The following is a 16507-nucleotide window of genomic DNA, read 5'->3' as shown; positions in this document are numbered from 1 at the left end:
TGTTACAATGTAAAGAAGTTGTAATAGGAATATAATTAATTTCCAAAGAAATAAGAGAAAGAATAACAATAACAATTGCTAGCGTAGATAGAAGATGGATCAAATTTTATCATATATAATTTTGAAAAAACATACTAGGAATGAAAATTTAAAAGTTATAATTTAAAATACAATTTGTATTATAACTAGATAGTATAGCTCAGTTGTAAAACATTGGCCTAACATATGTGAAGCAATTGTATGATCACCCAAGTATTACAAAGTACACACAAAGCACACACACACAAAACCCACATAAACACACACAAACACACACACACAACATACACACATTTGTTATTATCATATTAAACAGAGGAAATTATCACAAATAGTCAAAGTATTTTAATATATGAAACCATAATATTGCTCATTCTATTTAAAAGTATAGTAGAAATAAAATAGTCACAACATACTTGGATTCTTATAGATTAAGTAAATTGAAAATTAAGAAATAAAAGACATGAGAAATTTGCAAACAAGTTTTAAATAATGAACATTTTGAAGGATGGCCAATAGACACATGAAGAAATGTTCAACATCCCTAGCCATAAAAGAAAGGCAAATCAAAACAACATTGAGATATCACCTCACTCCAGTTAGAACGGCAAAAATCAAGAACTCTAACAACAACAGATGCTGGAGGGGATGTGGACAGAAAGGAACCTTACTTCATTGTTGGTGGTAATGTAAACTTGTTCAACCACTTTGGAAAGCAGTATGGAGGTTCCTCAAAAGACTTCACATAGAGCTCCCCTATGACCCAGCAATCCCACTTTTGGGCATTTACCCTAATGTTTACAAACAAGACCACACTAAAGCTACCAGCACAACTATGTTTATTGCAGCATTATTTACCATAGCTAAGATATGGAACCAACCCAGATGCCCCTCAGTAGATGAATGGATCAAGAAAATGTGGTATATATACACAATGGAATTCTATGCCTCCATCAGAAAGAATGACACTGCCCCATTTGTTAGGAAATGGAAAAACTTGGAAAAAATTATATTAAGTGAAGTAAGCCAGGCCCAAAGAAACGTAGGTCCCATGGTTTCCCTTATTTGTAATATCTAGTATATGTATGAGTCAAGCGGAAAAGGTCAGATAATGTGATGTCAGGAAAATGAACCCTTAGATGCGTATTTTAATGTTTTTTTCTTTCATGCATGTGTTTCTAACACATTTATAAGATTATCTCTTTGTTGCTTTGTATGTCCCTCCCCCACAGTATAACCCCTGCTTTCACTATATTTGATTTCAGTATAACTTGTGGAGGAGATGGGGAAAAACCAGTTGTTTAAGGATACAGGTGGACCTGTTGCAATAATGAGAAGTACAAGTTGTCATGTCCAAAACGAGCTTTACAATTTAGTGCGGGGGGGAGGAAAAGGGGGGGAAGGAGAAGGATTGGGATTAGGGGGGGCGGGGGGAGGCTGGGAAGGGATGTGAAGGGTAAACAAAGTAGGAGGCTGCAATGCTTGGTAAGAAATGTACGCATTATCCTGCCCATGTAACTGTAACTTCTCTGTACAGTATGTTCACAAATAAAATAAAATTAAATTAAAAAAAAAAGATTGATGTTACTGGTGTTTTAATTCAAGATTTAGAATATTATAACCCGGTCCTCTATATCATGCTAGGGATGGCTGTATCTCTAATCACTTCACTCTCGAAATTTTATGATAAGGTCTCATAGTTTCTCAGTCTCTCCCAAGTTACATACCCTATTTGCACTTCCCACCATAGTTAGAAAATAGAAACCACAATCACTATGCCCAGCTCAAACAGTTTTTTTTTTTTAATTCAAGTACAAATATTTCCAAAAAGTGACCATGTAATGAAGCCTTTTTAAATAAATTATGTATATGTTACATGGACAATAAAGTATATGTTACATGCACAAATATGTTTAGAACTATAAGAAAATAAATTGATTTAAATTCACCAACCATATAAATTTAAGAAAATAATTTTTACATATTCACATGTTAACTATTTTGAAAGCAAAAATGTATGTCTGAATAATTTACATCTGTTAAAATTATGCAAAACTAACTTAACTAATCCTACAACTCTAAAAAAAGAATTACCCAAAAGAAACAAAACAAAATAAGTTCAAAATTTGAAATTTAGAAAAAAAAAATGAAGTGTACTCTTCAGTTGACTTAAGTAACTGAAAACCCTCTGTATATCAATTTTATAAGAAAAAATGCATGAACAAAGAAAGAAAAGTACCCATTGGTCAATAGTGACAGGAAAAACATCAGTAGTTTTTTTTGAGTGTGCAAAAAATTCAATGGAAGAGATAACAATGACAAGCTTATGAAAATCCTGACTTCATGGGAGTCTACTCTTGTGAGGATAGAGGTTAAAGCCCAAACTAGACAGAAAGATCTGTACACAATGCCATGCACCTGTTATTCTAAATTCCAGGAAGAATAGCATAACGTGGACTGAGCCCAAGGTCATACACAAGTATCTGAAAAATAATCAGGATAATTTAATGCTGGAGACATGACAAAGTGTTAAGAACACCCATTTAGGGGGAACAAGACACTCAATTCAAACTCTAATATTATGGGATTAAAGTAAAAAGTTATGATTTTAAATAATTGGAATGATTGTAAGATTTGAGTATCTGAGTGGAAAAATGCATGAGAGAGATAGAAAGAACACATGGTGCAGTGCTTTCAACTTAAGTGAAAATGGTACTTCAGACAAAACAGAGTTACTTGGCAAATGAGCATGGTTGTGCATTTGGGTGATGGACATACTTTACTTACACAGGTGGAAGTTAAATAGATTTTATTTATGTAGATTGTACTTCTTGAACTAAGAGACTGGATGATGTTCCTGAGATTTTTCTCTCAAGGCTACCACTCTACTACTTTGAGCCACAGTTCCAATTCTGATTTTCTGTTGGTTGGTGATAAGAGGCTCCTGGACATTCCTGCCCAGGATGGCTTCAAACCATGATCGTCAGATCTCAGCCTCCTGCGTAATCAGGATGCCAAGCAATAGCCGCCGATAGTTTTAATAATTTAGTGAAATGTGCAGTTACTGAAGTTATTCATTATCATTATAACCTGTGTAATATATGTGTGTATGTATATACCAATGCATACAGATAGAAATAATTTAATATATTTTTGTATCCACAGTAGATTTATGAAATCATACATTATAAAATAAAATGGAAACAAAAGTTAAGAAGGAGCAAAACAAAGGAAATTTTCACGTTTCTTGTTGTTGAATGGAATACAAATTGCGAAAATCAGTTTGGGAAAACTATCTCTACGTTAACAAAATGGATAAGAGGTATTAATTCCAATCAATCTATTTGCCCATATTGTACAACCACACACATGAGTGTCAAAATCAAACCACACTTTTTGACTTGCTTTTAACTCACCTGTTATAATTTACGGATTAGATGAAGTAATCAAAGATTAACATAATATTATGTGAGACTGTGAATTAGAGCTGAAAATGACTGTAAATATGATAATAACTTATTAAATTGCATACTTCTTAATTTTACTCTGTCATGTCCCTCATTCCCATATTAGGAAAGTACACAGAAGGTTCTCATTAAATTATATGTATAATTATGAAATAATGTATTGAAAGAATATGGGCACAGTGTGGTTTTAGCTTATTGAGATCTGTAGGGGGAAGTGTGTTTCTGAAGACTTACTATACATTGTGATGAAATGAAGGGAGGGATGTTCTTATTCTGGAAAACTGGCTAGAGGATTGCTCCCATAAAGGTAGTGATGAATTCTTCCAAAAGGTTACAGTAAAATCACTTTCACAACCACGTTCATTGCTGCACTATTCACCGTAGCCAAGTTACAGAAACAGCCCAGATGCCCTTTGTCGGAGTGATGGTTGCAGAAAGTGTGGCACATATACACAATTGGATTGCACCCATCCATTATGAAGACTGTTACATTATTTGCAACGAAATGGATAGATCTAAAAATATAATAAGTGAACTAAGTTAGAGCCAGACACACAAAGGACCCATGTTCTGTCTCATATTTGGAAGCTAGAAATTCAAACAGGTTTACACAAAAATATTAACCAGAGCATGCTATTTGCAGAGGAGTATTTCAAAGGTGTAATTTCTTATAAAATTGAACTTTTAATCCAACAAAATATATATCAGGAAACTATCACTTGGAAGATGTAAGGGGAAGTCAAAAGGAATGAATAAAGAGAATTATGGAGGAAGAGAGTGAAAATATAATATTCAATGCAGATAGTATGAAACTAGAAAAAAATAAAGTGGGGTGAGGTTTGGAAAGGTGTGGAAAAGTTATCTAAAGTTCCATTTTTCAAAAAAAAAACTGATTTGTTGAATGGAAATTCCATTGTCCAAGTATTTAAGATAATAAAAATATATTTAAAAACAATGGAGACATCTGATCTTAAATTCTATTTCCATCTCTTTTTTTCATTTTTTTTCTTTTTTTTATTGTGAAAATACTGTACAGAGGGGTTACAATTACATGGGCAAGATAGTGAGTACATTACTTATCAAGCATTGTAGCCTCCTCCTTTGTTTCCCCTTCCCATCCCTTCTCATCCTCTCTCCCCCTCACCTAATCCTTCCCCCCTCCCAAGTTGTAAAGATCGTTTTTGCATGACAACTCGTACTTCTCATTGTTGCAACAGGTCCAACAGTATCCTTATTTAAACGAATTGTTTTTCTTCTTCCCCTACACAAATTATACCAACATCAAATACAGTGAAAGCATGGGTTATACTATGGGGTAGGGACATACAAAGCAACAAAGAAATAATTTTATAATTGCGTTAGAAACAAATGCATGAAAGAAAAAAAGCATATAAAATACATATCTTAGGGTTCATTTTCCTAACATCACCTCATCTGACCTTTTCTGCTTGACTCAGACACATACTAGATATGGCAAATAAGGGAAACCATGGGACTTATGTTCCTTTGGGCTTGGCTTACTTCACTTAATATAATTTTTTCCAAGTCTTTCCATTTCCTAACAAATGGGGCAATATCATTCTTTCTGATGAAGGTATAGAATTCCATTGTGTATATATATCACATTTTCTTGATCCATTCATCTACTGAGGGGCATCTGGGTTGGTTCCAGATCTTAGCTTGGGTAAATAATGCTGCAATAAACATAGTTGTGCTGGTAGCTTTAGTGTGGTCTTGTTTGTAAACATTTGGGTAAATGCCCAAAAGTGGGAATGCTTCGTCATAGGGGAGCTCTATGTGGAGTCTTTTGAGGAACCTCCATACTACTTTCCAAAGTGGTTGAACAAGTTTACATTCCCACCAACAATGAAGTAATGTTCCCTTCTGTCCACATCCCCTCCAGCATCTGTTGTTATTAGAGTTCTTGATTTTTGCCATTCTAACAGGGGTGAGGTGGTATCTCAATGTTGTTTTGATTTGCATTTCTTTTGTGGCTAGGGAAGTTGAGCATTTGTTCATGTGTCTATTGGCCATCCTTCTTTCTTCTTCAGAGAGGTTTCTCTTTAAGTCATTAGCCCAATTATTCATTGCGCAGTTGTTTCTTTGAGGATTTTTGTTGGAGGATTTAATTTTCTGGGTTCCAAGTATATTTAAGATATGAGACCCTTGTCCGTTGTATGGCTAGTGAAGATCTTCTCCCAATCCATAGACTTTCTATTGATCTTGCTAGCTATGTCCTTTGCCATGCAGAACCTCTTCAACTTCGTGCTATCCCATTTGTCCAACCTTTATTTGATTTGTTGTGTTTCCAGGTCTCTATTAAGAAAATTTCGACCTGCGCCAAGGAGACCTAGGGTTTTTCCTATTCCATCCTTTAATGTTTACAGAGTGTCTGCTTTGACTCCGAGGTCTTTGACTCATTTGTAGTTAATTCTGGTGCAGGGTGATATATAAGGATCTAGCTTTAGTTTTATACAACTAGTTAACCAATTTTGCCAGCACCATTTACTGAAGAGGCTATCTTTCTTCCATTCTATTTTTTTAGCTCCCTTATCAAAAATTAGATGGCTATAGGTCTGTAGGTTCATTTCTGGGCTTTCAATTCTATTCCATTGGTCCTGAGGTCTGTTCTTGTGCCAGTACCAAGCTGTTTTGATTACTATGGCTTTATAGTAGAGTTTGAAATTTGGTGTTGATATTCCTCCAGGAGTGTTCTTTCCATTGAGGAGCCTTTTTGCTATTCGGGGTCTTTTATTGTTCCATATGAATTTTCGGATTGCCTCTTCTATTTCCTTGAAGAATGAGGTTGGAATATTGATAGGTATCGCATTAAATTTGTAGATAACCTTGGGAAGTATTGTCATTTTCACGATGTTAATCTTTCCAATCCAGGAGCATGGGAGTTTTTCCCATTTAATTTCCTTTTTCAGTTTTTTAAAGTATTAAAAAATTAACTTCTTTGGTTAAGTTAATTACTAAGTATTTTATTTTTGTGTGGCTATTACAAATGATGTTGCTTTCCTAATTTCAGCCCCCCTTTTCTCATTGTTGGCATACAGAAAAGCCATTGATTTTTGAGAGTTAATTTTATACCCTGCTACTTTGCCAAAGTTTAGAATCAGCTTGAGTAATTTGGAAGTAGAGTCTATGGGATTCTTTAAGTACAATATCATATCATCTGCAAAGAGGGAGAGTTTTATTTCTTCTTTCCCTATTTGGATCCCCTTTATGTCTGCATCTTGTCTTATTACTGTAGCTAGACATTCTAACAGTAGGTGGAAGAGAAGTGGCGAGCGTGGACATCCTTGTCTTGTTCCTGAGTTAAGAGGAAATGGCTTTAGGTTTTCATCATTAAGTATAATGCTGGCTGTAGGTTTGTCATATACAGCCTTTATTGTATTGAGGAATGTCTCACGGATTCCTAATTTTTCCAAAACCTTCATCATAAAGGGGTGTTTTATTTTGTCAAATGCTTTTTCTGCATCTATTGAGAAAACCATGTGGTTCTTATCCTTGCTCCTGTTGATGTGATGAATAATATTAATTGATTTGCAAATATTGATCCAGCTTTGCATCCCTGAAATGAATCCTGTTTGATCATGGTGTATGATTTTTTTGGATGAATTGTTGAAATCGATTGGCCAAAATTTTGTTGAGAAGTTTTGCATCAATGTTCATCAAAGAAATGGGTCTATAGTTCTCTTTCTTTGATGAGTCCCTGCCTGGTTTTGGGATGAGGGTTATGATGTCTTCATAGAATGTGTTCGGTAGTGAACTTTCTCTTTCAATTTCATTGAAGACTTGGAGGAGTATTGGTGTGAGCTCAGCTTTGAAGGCTTTGTAGAATTCGACTGTAAAACCATCTGGTCTTTGACTTTTCTTAGATGGAAGTTTTCTTATTGCGGTTTCTATTTCAATGGTTGATATGGGCCTGTTAAAATGGTTTAGCTCATATTGGTTTAGTATTGGCATGTCAATATTTGCTAGGAAAAAGTCCGTTTCTGCCAAATTCTCAAACTTATTAGCACAAATTTTTGAGAAGTATTCCCTTAAAATGTTCTGAATCTTGTTTGTTTCCATGGTGATGTTTCCATTCTCCTCTCGGAGTTTATTTATTTGGGCGTGTTCTCTTCTTTTTCTGATAAGATTTGCTAAGGGTCTGTCAATTTTGTTAAGTTTTTCGAAGAACCAACTCTTTGTTTTGTTGAATCATTCTATAGTTTTTTGGATTCTAAATCATTTAATTCTGATTTAATTTTAATTATTTCTTTCCGCCTACTGGATTGGGGTTTATCTTTCTTCTCTTTTTCAAGGAGGGTTCAGATGTCTCATTAAATTTTTGGTTTCAGATCTCTCCAATTTGTTGATGTAAGAACTCAGAGCTATAAACTTGCCTCTGAGTACTGCCTTGGCTGTGTCCCAGAGGAGCTGCTAATTTCTGTGCTTATTTTTGTTGAATAGCATGAACATTTGAATTTCCTTTCTAATCTCTTCCATGTCCCACTCCTGATTCAGCAGTGTGTTGTTCAGCCTCCGTGTGTTACCGGACTTTCTTTGGTGGCTTTTGGTCTTGAGTTCTAATTTTATTTCCTGGTGGTCTGAGAGAATGCAAGGTATAACTTCAATGTTTCTGAATTTGGACAAGTTTGCTTTGTGGACTAAAATGTGGTCTATTTTAGAAAATGTTCCATGTGTTGCTGAGAAAAACGTGTATTCTGATGCTGCTGGGTGAAATGTTCGGTAGATGTCTGTTAAATCTAGTTGATCTATGCCGTTGTTTAGATCTGCGATTTCTCTTTTGAGTTTTTGCCGAGTTGATCTATCTAGTGGGGAGAGTGGTGTGTTAAAATCCCCAACTATTAATGTCTTTGGATCTATGTGGGATTTGAGGGAAAGTAGTGTTTCTTGGATAAATTTAGGTGCTACATTGTTTGTCGAATAGATACTTAGAATTGTAATATTCTCCTGAAAGAGAGATCCCTTAATTAGTATGTAGCGAACTTCTTTATCTCTTCTCCCAAATTTTAATTTGAAGTCTATTTTATCTGATATTAGGATTGCAACTCCCGCCTGTTTATGCGGTCCGTTTGCTTGGTAGATTTTATTCCAGCCTTTAACATTGAAAATGTGTTTGTTTTTTATGGGCAAGATGTGACTCTTGAGAGCAGCAGATAGAAGGATCTTGTTTTTTAATCCAATTAGACAGTCCAGGTCGCTTAATTGGAGAGTTAAGTTCGTTAATGTTAAGAGATAGGACTGAGAGGTATTTGGGAGTTCCTGTCATGTTATCCACCTTCTTGGGGGTTGCGAAAACTTGATTCTTCCTCTGGTTCTTGGATTCTCAGTTTGGGTGCAGTTTCTTGGCCTTTATTGTGGTCTTGTTGGTTTTCTATGTGTAGGACATCTTTAAGAATCTTTTGTATGGCTGGTTTGGTGGAGATGTATTGTTTCAATTTTTCTTTGCTATGGACGGTTTTTATTTGGCCTTCAGTTATGAAGGAGAGTTTAGCTGGGTACAGTATTCTTGGTTGATAGTTGTTTGTTTTTAGGGCATGGCATACATCATTCCAGGTTCTTCTTGCTTTGAATGTCTCTGCTGAGAAATCTGAGGTGATTCTAATTGGCTTCCCTTTATAGGTGATTAATCTCTTCTCCTTGGCAGGTTTAAGGATCTTTTCCTTGGTCTGAATTGATCCTGTGTGGATTATAATGTGACAGTTGGATGTCCTATTTTGGTCTGATCTATTTGGAGTTCAAAACCTTCTTGTATTTGAATAGGCCTTTTTTTTGCATGTTTGGGAAGTTCTCTGCTAGGATCCTGTTAAACCAATTTCCTAGACCATTAACTTCTGTTTCTAGGTGCTCCTCTATACTCATTATCCTTAGATTAGGCCTTCTGATGGTGTCTTCCAAGTGTTGGATAGATCTCTCATATTTCTTGGATTTGTGTTGGATGGTTGTATGTTCTTTCTCTATAATATCTAGGTTGTCTTCAATCCCCGAGATTCGATCTTCTGCATGGTCTAACCTGCTGTCCAGACGTTCAACATTGTTTTTTATTTCTTTTCCTTCTGGTTGGTCAGCTTTGATGGCTTCAAATTCTTTGTTGAAGCTTTGCTTTAGATCTTGTATGAACTTCTTTACATCCTTAATTTGGTGTTCAGTGTTTATTCTCACATCACTTAGTTGATTGGTTATGGTTTCCTTGGCCTCCCATTCCTTCTGTTGGTTTCCATTCAGCATTCCCTTTGTGGTCTCCCTGACTTCCTTCAGCTCTTTGTTAATGGATTCCATGAATGCCTTTAGTGATCTTTGTGTATTCTCATCCTGCTCTCTCAATTCCTGTATTACTCTTTGATTACCTTCCTCCCGTTTGTGAGATTCCTGTAGTTCCTTTCGAGTGTTCTCAGCCTGCTCACACCATTCCTCCCTTTCTCTTTGAGTATTCTCATGCTGCTCACGCAAACCCTGTATCAGGTTTTGAGTAGCTTCCTCATGCTTATGATATTCCTGTATAAACTTTTGTATTGCCTCCTCTCTCTCCCTCTCATGCACATACAGAGTCCTTTGTATGTTTTCAATCTTTTCATATATCATGTTTTCTAGCAGTGTTTGTAGAGCTATTTGGGAACTCTCCTCTGGATTATTCATTATCTGTTCTGTCCCCTGGTTATCATGAGTGGGAGTTGAGATACCCGAATTTGCCATTTTTCTTGTGTTTTTCCCGCTTACTCTGCCCATTTAGGATGAAATTAACACCAGCTTTGTGCTAGAACACTATCTTAAGGCAAGCATAAACCAAAGTCTGTATTTTTACAGTCAATAGTCGGCAGAAACAATCTAGTTCAACAGATACATCTATTCAACATCAAACAACTATATATTAATGGGCTAGGAACTGCAAAGAAGAATTTGGTAAACCAGAAGTTATTAGGTTTAGCAAGAGATGAGGGTAAAAAATAGGAATAGAGTGATGTGGGAAGGTACAGGGATTGTTAACTAAGTCCTAATCTCAAAGCAGGAAATAGGTTGGATAGGATGAATGTAGTCAGAGAGAAAAAAAAAAAGAAGAAAGAGAAAGGGAACAAAAAGAGACTAAAAAAAATAGAAAGGTAAAAATTAGAAATATTATATAGGTTCAAAAACAAAGTACTCAGAGAAGAACATGAATATAATGAGAGAAGGGGAGGGATATAAAAGAGATGTGAAAAACTTAAAAATAAAAATACTTAAAATATTATATAGGTATAAAGATGTAGTAGTGCTATTAAAGAATTTAAGTCTAAGAGGTTTTGAATTGAGTAATAAATTTGTGGATTAAGTGTGTACACAGTGGGGGATAAGGTCTAATAATTGACTACGGGTTCATCTGACGATGTGCAGAACAGCAAATAAGTCACATAAAGAACGAAAGAGAACAGGTGAAAAAGATAAGAAAGAAAGAAAAAAAGATCAGAAGTTTAGTAGAGCTAGCTAAACAAAAATCAAAACAAAACAAAACAAAAAAAACAAAAAAGGGAAGAAAAATGCACACATTTATACCCCTAAAATAAAAATATAAGAGGAAAGGAAATACTAGAAAACAATTTTTTTCAAAAAATATAAAAATTAAAGATTAAAAAAAATTTTAGAAAAAACAATTTTATAAAAGGTACAACAACAACAAAAAAAAAGTTCTTTGATTTTTGGGGGAGGGGTGCGAAAAATCCTGTGTCTCCATTGTGTCTGTAACCAGCCTCTTGTTGGAGTCTCTGGTCTGCTTGTGTTCCTGTGGCTTGGTTGGTTACTTAAATCAGTTTCTTTAAACAGGCAGAAAAATGCTCTGTGATCCTCCTCCCAGGTTAGTTCAGTGGGAGGAGATGGCTTTTTCCTCGAGTTTGGAGATGCTGTGATGAGGCTAGGTTCTGGGTAGAGTTGAGGCCATCCAGCAAACAGTAGCTTTTCCCGGGGGCTGGTTTGTCAGAAACTCACAGAGCCCAGCCTGGAGCCACTCTCAGGGTTTCTCTTTACTGAATTTCAGTTGATTGTCAAGGCTGCTAAAGGGAGGGGCAGCCTCTGGCTCTGATTACCCGGTGAAGAAAGCCACTCCTGTGGCTGGAGCTCTAGCTGGGTGACTTTTCCCTGGGTGGAGCTGAGTCTGGCAGGTCATTTAGGCTCTTGTGACCTGGTAGATGACTCTCGATTTATTCCAAGGCAGGAGTTGGAGCTAGCAACTCCGCCGAGCTTTGTCAGTATCCAAGATGGAGATCTCTAGTACTTGGGGGAGGGAGGGGTGGCCTTCCCTCCTCTGCTCCCTGAGAAGGAGTGAGGACATCAGGCTTCTACTCACGCCGAGTCTTAGTTCCTGGGTCGTCTCTGGTCTGCAAACTTCAGGATGAAGATGTCTGCTCCTTGTCAGTTCTTGCTGGTGTTGAGTGTAATCTGCTCGCCTGCCGCATCTGGCTCCTTTGTCCCGGACTCTCTGTGATTCAGGTATGGCGGCTGCAGTCGCCACCGCCACCGCTGCTGCCACCGCGGCGGCTGCTGGCAAGAGCTCAGAGCTTTCTCCTTGCCTGTATTTTCTCTCTCTGGCCTAACTCTGTCCTATGAAGGCACACTTGGTGTGATTCTCTGGCTTAGGACTCTTCACTGTAACTCTAAAACTGCTTTCTATGTGAGAGTTTGTTTAGCCTCTAGCTTCTCCTCCACCATCTTCCCGGAACTCCCTGTATTTCCATCTCTTTTAAAAAATAAACTTGTTTGCTCTATAAATTGATTAGAGGGATGGATTTTGTGGCTAGCTAGATCACTGCATATCTGTCTCTCTCTTCCTCTCTCCCTTTCATGGTTCTCATAGGTAAAATGATTGCTCCATAATTATCCTAATTTATTTTGCTTTTGTATTTTTGGTGGCATCATTTCACTTTCTGCTCTGTCATTTCGCAACTAATTTAGATAGAAGGCATTATTTCCTATTTTCTCATTCCTAGAATAAGCTGCACATGAAGACACCACTGGTCCTCATTTTCAGTCTGTACTTTTGGATACAGAGGAAAATCTTTCCTCTGATCTCTACCAATTCCCTACTCTCCAGTTAGAATAATTTAGAATAGAAAAATGAAAAAAGAGAAAAAAAATAGTGAAAAAAACAGATGCAGAAAATTCACCTGTTTTTCTGACCAGTTCATCCAATGTGAACTTTTGGAGAAATAGATGGACACCTCATTCTCACTGGCACTCAAAATCTCTGGCTAGGCAATTCTGATGAAGATGAGGAACAAGATGAAAAAGTGAGAAATGGTATCAATTGCAAGAGAAAAATGGATAAGGATTCAAGCAAATTTCTTCTTTGTTCTGCTGAAAATTATCGCCTTACTACAGTGTAGAGACTACTTTCCAAAAAGACCACTCATGTGAATATTAGGGATAATGATGAGTATACCCTTCTTCATCGAGTAGCCTACAGTGGACACTTAGACATTGTCCATGAGTTGGTGGCTCAAGGCAGATATTCATGTAATAACTGTGAATGGCTAGACACCCCTGCAAAGTACTTATAGATAGAATAATACCAGAGTGGCTGCTTTATTTCATCATAATGTAGATACCAATGGCCAAAATAAAGGCCTCTTGACCCCCTTGCATCTTGCTGCTGGGAATAGAAATAGCAAAGTTATGCTAGATCTCCTTCTGTTGAACCAATATATCAAACAAGGTCTGAATCAAAACTTTGAAGAAACTACATTTGATATAGCCCAAAGGATAAGTATGTATCACTACCTCTTTTAAGTTGTGGAAGGCTGTACAAATTGTTCTCCTAAGTCCTAATGGTTTATTTAAGTTTCATAAATTTCAAAATTGCCAGCCTATCCTATGGTCTATACAAAATATTTTTACAATACAATGCAACAGCAATATCTTACTTTAAAAATTCATGGATTCCATGGTACTCTTCCAAGTGAATTGCCTGACTTTGATGTCAAAATATATTCGAGTTGTTTATATACATCTATAATAATTTCTGTAGAGTTTTTGATTTTTTAATAAGAAATAATTTTAACTGATCTGTTGAAATGAGTAGTGCAGAAACTAAAGATATTTCTGGTGCTTGTTTGAAAAAAGTATATTTTAAAATATTTAGTGTTGTGTTTTTATAATATCCATAATCTATTTCATTCTCTCCTAGATATAATACTTTGAATTCGACATTGGTTTATAATATATAGGTTCATTAATAAATGTGTCCTTTCAGATTGCATTCCATATAGAAACAGTTTAAGATTCCTTTAATTCCCAGGTCCTTATAGAATTTTACTTCTTTGGGACAAAATGACAATGTTATCTTATTTCAAAAGTTTTATAAAGGTTATGCAATGTAAAGGCCTTTCTGAAAAGGTGAAGATTGAATACACTGATGTCAAACTATCTTATATTTCTATGAATTATATGTATTATTACACTTGTATATTTGTAATCAATATAATCAATTAATAACTGTTTTTCATTTCTTGAATGTGAAGAATGAAAAATATGGAATACTTCACAAATTTTCATATCACTAATATGGCTCTTGTGCAAGAGCCATACTAATCTCTGTATTGTAATTCAGGTAGACGTGCTGCTGAAGCATGTAGTATTCTGTACATTTAAGGAGTTAATGATGCAATCTTAAGACAGGCATATATCCTTGGTTGCCTATTTGTGACAAGGAAACCTTACTGTTCCCTAAATTGCTATTCATCTTATTTCTGTAAAATTCTTTTTATGGTGGAAAAAACATATTGTTTGTTCAATTGCTCACATTTGCAATTTTTGTCAATAACTATTTTAAGTCTTTTTCATTTGAAATTTGATCATACTTTGAAGCCTTTATAGGTAGGTCCAAAGGTGATGGCTTTTCAAGTAATTATTTATCAACTGAGTTTGCTTTGTGGAGCTAATGGATTCAAAGTAAGCCTTGCTTAAGAGCTACTTCTAAACTTCTCCAGCTTAAAATTTCCCAAATGAGGTCTTACTGGCACAAATGTCTGCCTGACCCATTACCCTTGCTCCATGTAGGAACAGACCAACCAGAATATCTTACCCGGAGAGCATAGCTTGTCATACTGGAGCAAAATCAATCTTAGTTTCAAGGGATCATAGTGAGATGAACAGTTTAAACAGAACTGTTCAGACTGGAAGGTATGTTTTCAAAATATAATTATTTATTATCCCTACCATTTCAAAAGTAGCTAAAGCCAAGAAGGTGAAAAAATTGTTCATATGAATTATTACCTAATGTCCTGGCTTGTCTATCATCCAACCAGGCAGGAACATACACCACTGATTTTCTATCACCAAATATATTCCATACCTCCAGGAGAAGTCTATATGTTTCTCCTCATTATTAGACCTTAAATTGGTAATGTTTTAATCACAGTGTTTCCTCTTGCCTCTAGGCTGTACATCTCCGAATGGTAAAGCTTTAGGTCTAATTCTACCAAACACTAAGGTAGAGGTAATGGAATAATATTTTAAAACATTTGCCTTTGTTACATTAACAACAACAGAACAATGGAAAACATTTTCTTATAGTATATATAGTTATATATTTTATGTTTATATGTGATTATTTTATATTTCACACAGTGAATCTTACTGGAATTAGTTGATAATTTGACAAATTAATTTAGCATTATTCCAATAAATAGATTGGAATATAAATAATCAGGATTAGAATATATTTTAGAATACAAAAAGTATCAATGCAATGTTTTCGGTATAAACTTGTGATACCTTCTAGGTGTTCTTGGTTTCTGAAATCATATGGTAAAAAAAAAAAAAGGGTTGTTTTCCTTTAATCGATAAGAGATTTCACTCTGCTATTCTGTTTATTGTTTTAACTCGCTGGTCCCTAACTGTTTTTCCCCATATTTCTGAAGCATTCCTACTGATTATACCCAAATTGTGCTGATATGATGTGTAAAATGTATTATTGTTCTACAGGATCCATGGGTCCTAGGATCCCAGGTCCCAGTTATCTGCATCATCAGATAACTAGGGCAAGAGTTCTCACATAAGCCCATGCAACATGCCAGCAGAAAGTAATTGAAGACCCATCTCAATTTCACTTTTCCTATTTTTCAGGGCCCCAACTCCTTGAAATACAGGAATTAGCAGTAAGCAATTTGGAATGCCAGACAACATAAAATACAGGATGAGATCACAAAATGTGAAAGTACAGTAATTCAAACTTTCAATTTTCAGATGACCATCCCATATGAATGAACAGGACCACAAATGTCACAAGATTATTGGTAATACCCCTCTCCTAATGATTAATAAATGATTTCAGTCCAGCATCAGCAGGCCAAAAAATAGTTCCTGGAACGATAGATCCATAATTGGTCTACCAATGCTAGGAATACTTGACATAGAGGTCAAATATAATTCAGTAAAACATTAATTGATAAGATCCTTAGTGCTTCAAAACACTGGTACTTCAGTAAAACTTGGTTCTGTAGTATAAAAATATCATTCTCAAACAAATGATAACCTACATTTAATCTCGTGAAAGTATATTTCTTTTCAAATCAACTTTTAAAAATCACATTTGCCAAAATAACACTTTACAAGTAGATAATATTTAGTGACGTTACAAGTTTTTCAAGTGTAGGGAGCAAGTTACAACAGAATTAATTTATTTACCCAACACTAATGCCAAACAGGTTCAACCATTCATTAAAGTATAGAAATAGTACCCTCCCCCACTATTTGTGTTTTTCAGTAGGTGCCTTCGAAAATTTGTTAAATAGATCAGCCTCCTATATTTCAAACCGAAACATTAGCTAATAATGTAAATTTCATCACATAATAAGTACATTTTAAAAAGTCATGAATAGATGCCTTATCATATGGTGTTTTATGTTTTCCCTATCTGTCTAGCATACTAAGAAATATGACTTTAATTCTTGATATGGGTACTTATCAGATATTTGACAAACATAAAATCTGTCTTCTATTTCTATCATATTCCTCTACAG

This window comes from Dipodomys spectabilis, unplaced genomic scaffold (genome assembly GCF_019054845.1).
Source record: "Dipodomys spectabilis isolate Male_0828 unplaced genomic scaffold, ASM1905484v1 ptg000129l, whole genome shotgun sequence".
In the NCBI taxonomy this organism is placed as follows: Eukaryota; Metazoa; Chordata; class Mammalia; order Rodentia; family Heteromyidae; genus Dipodomys; species Dipodomys spectabilis.
This window is presented reverse-complemented; position numbering follows the sequence as displayed.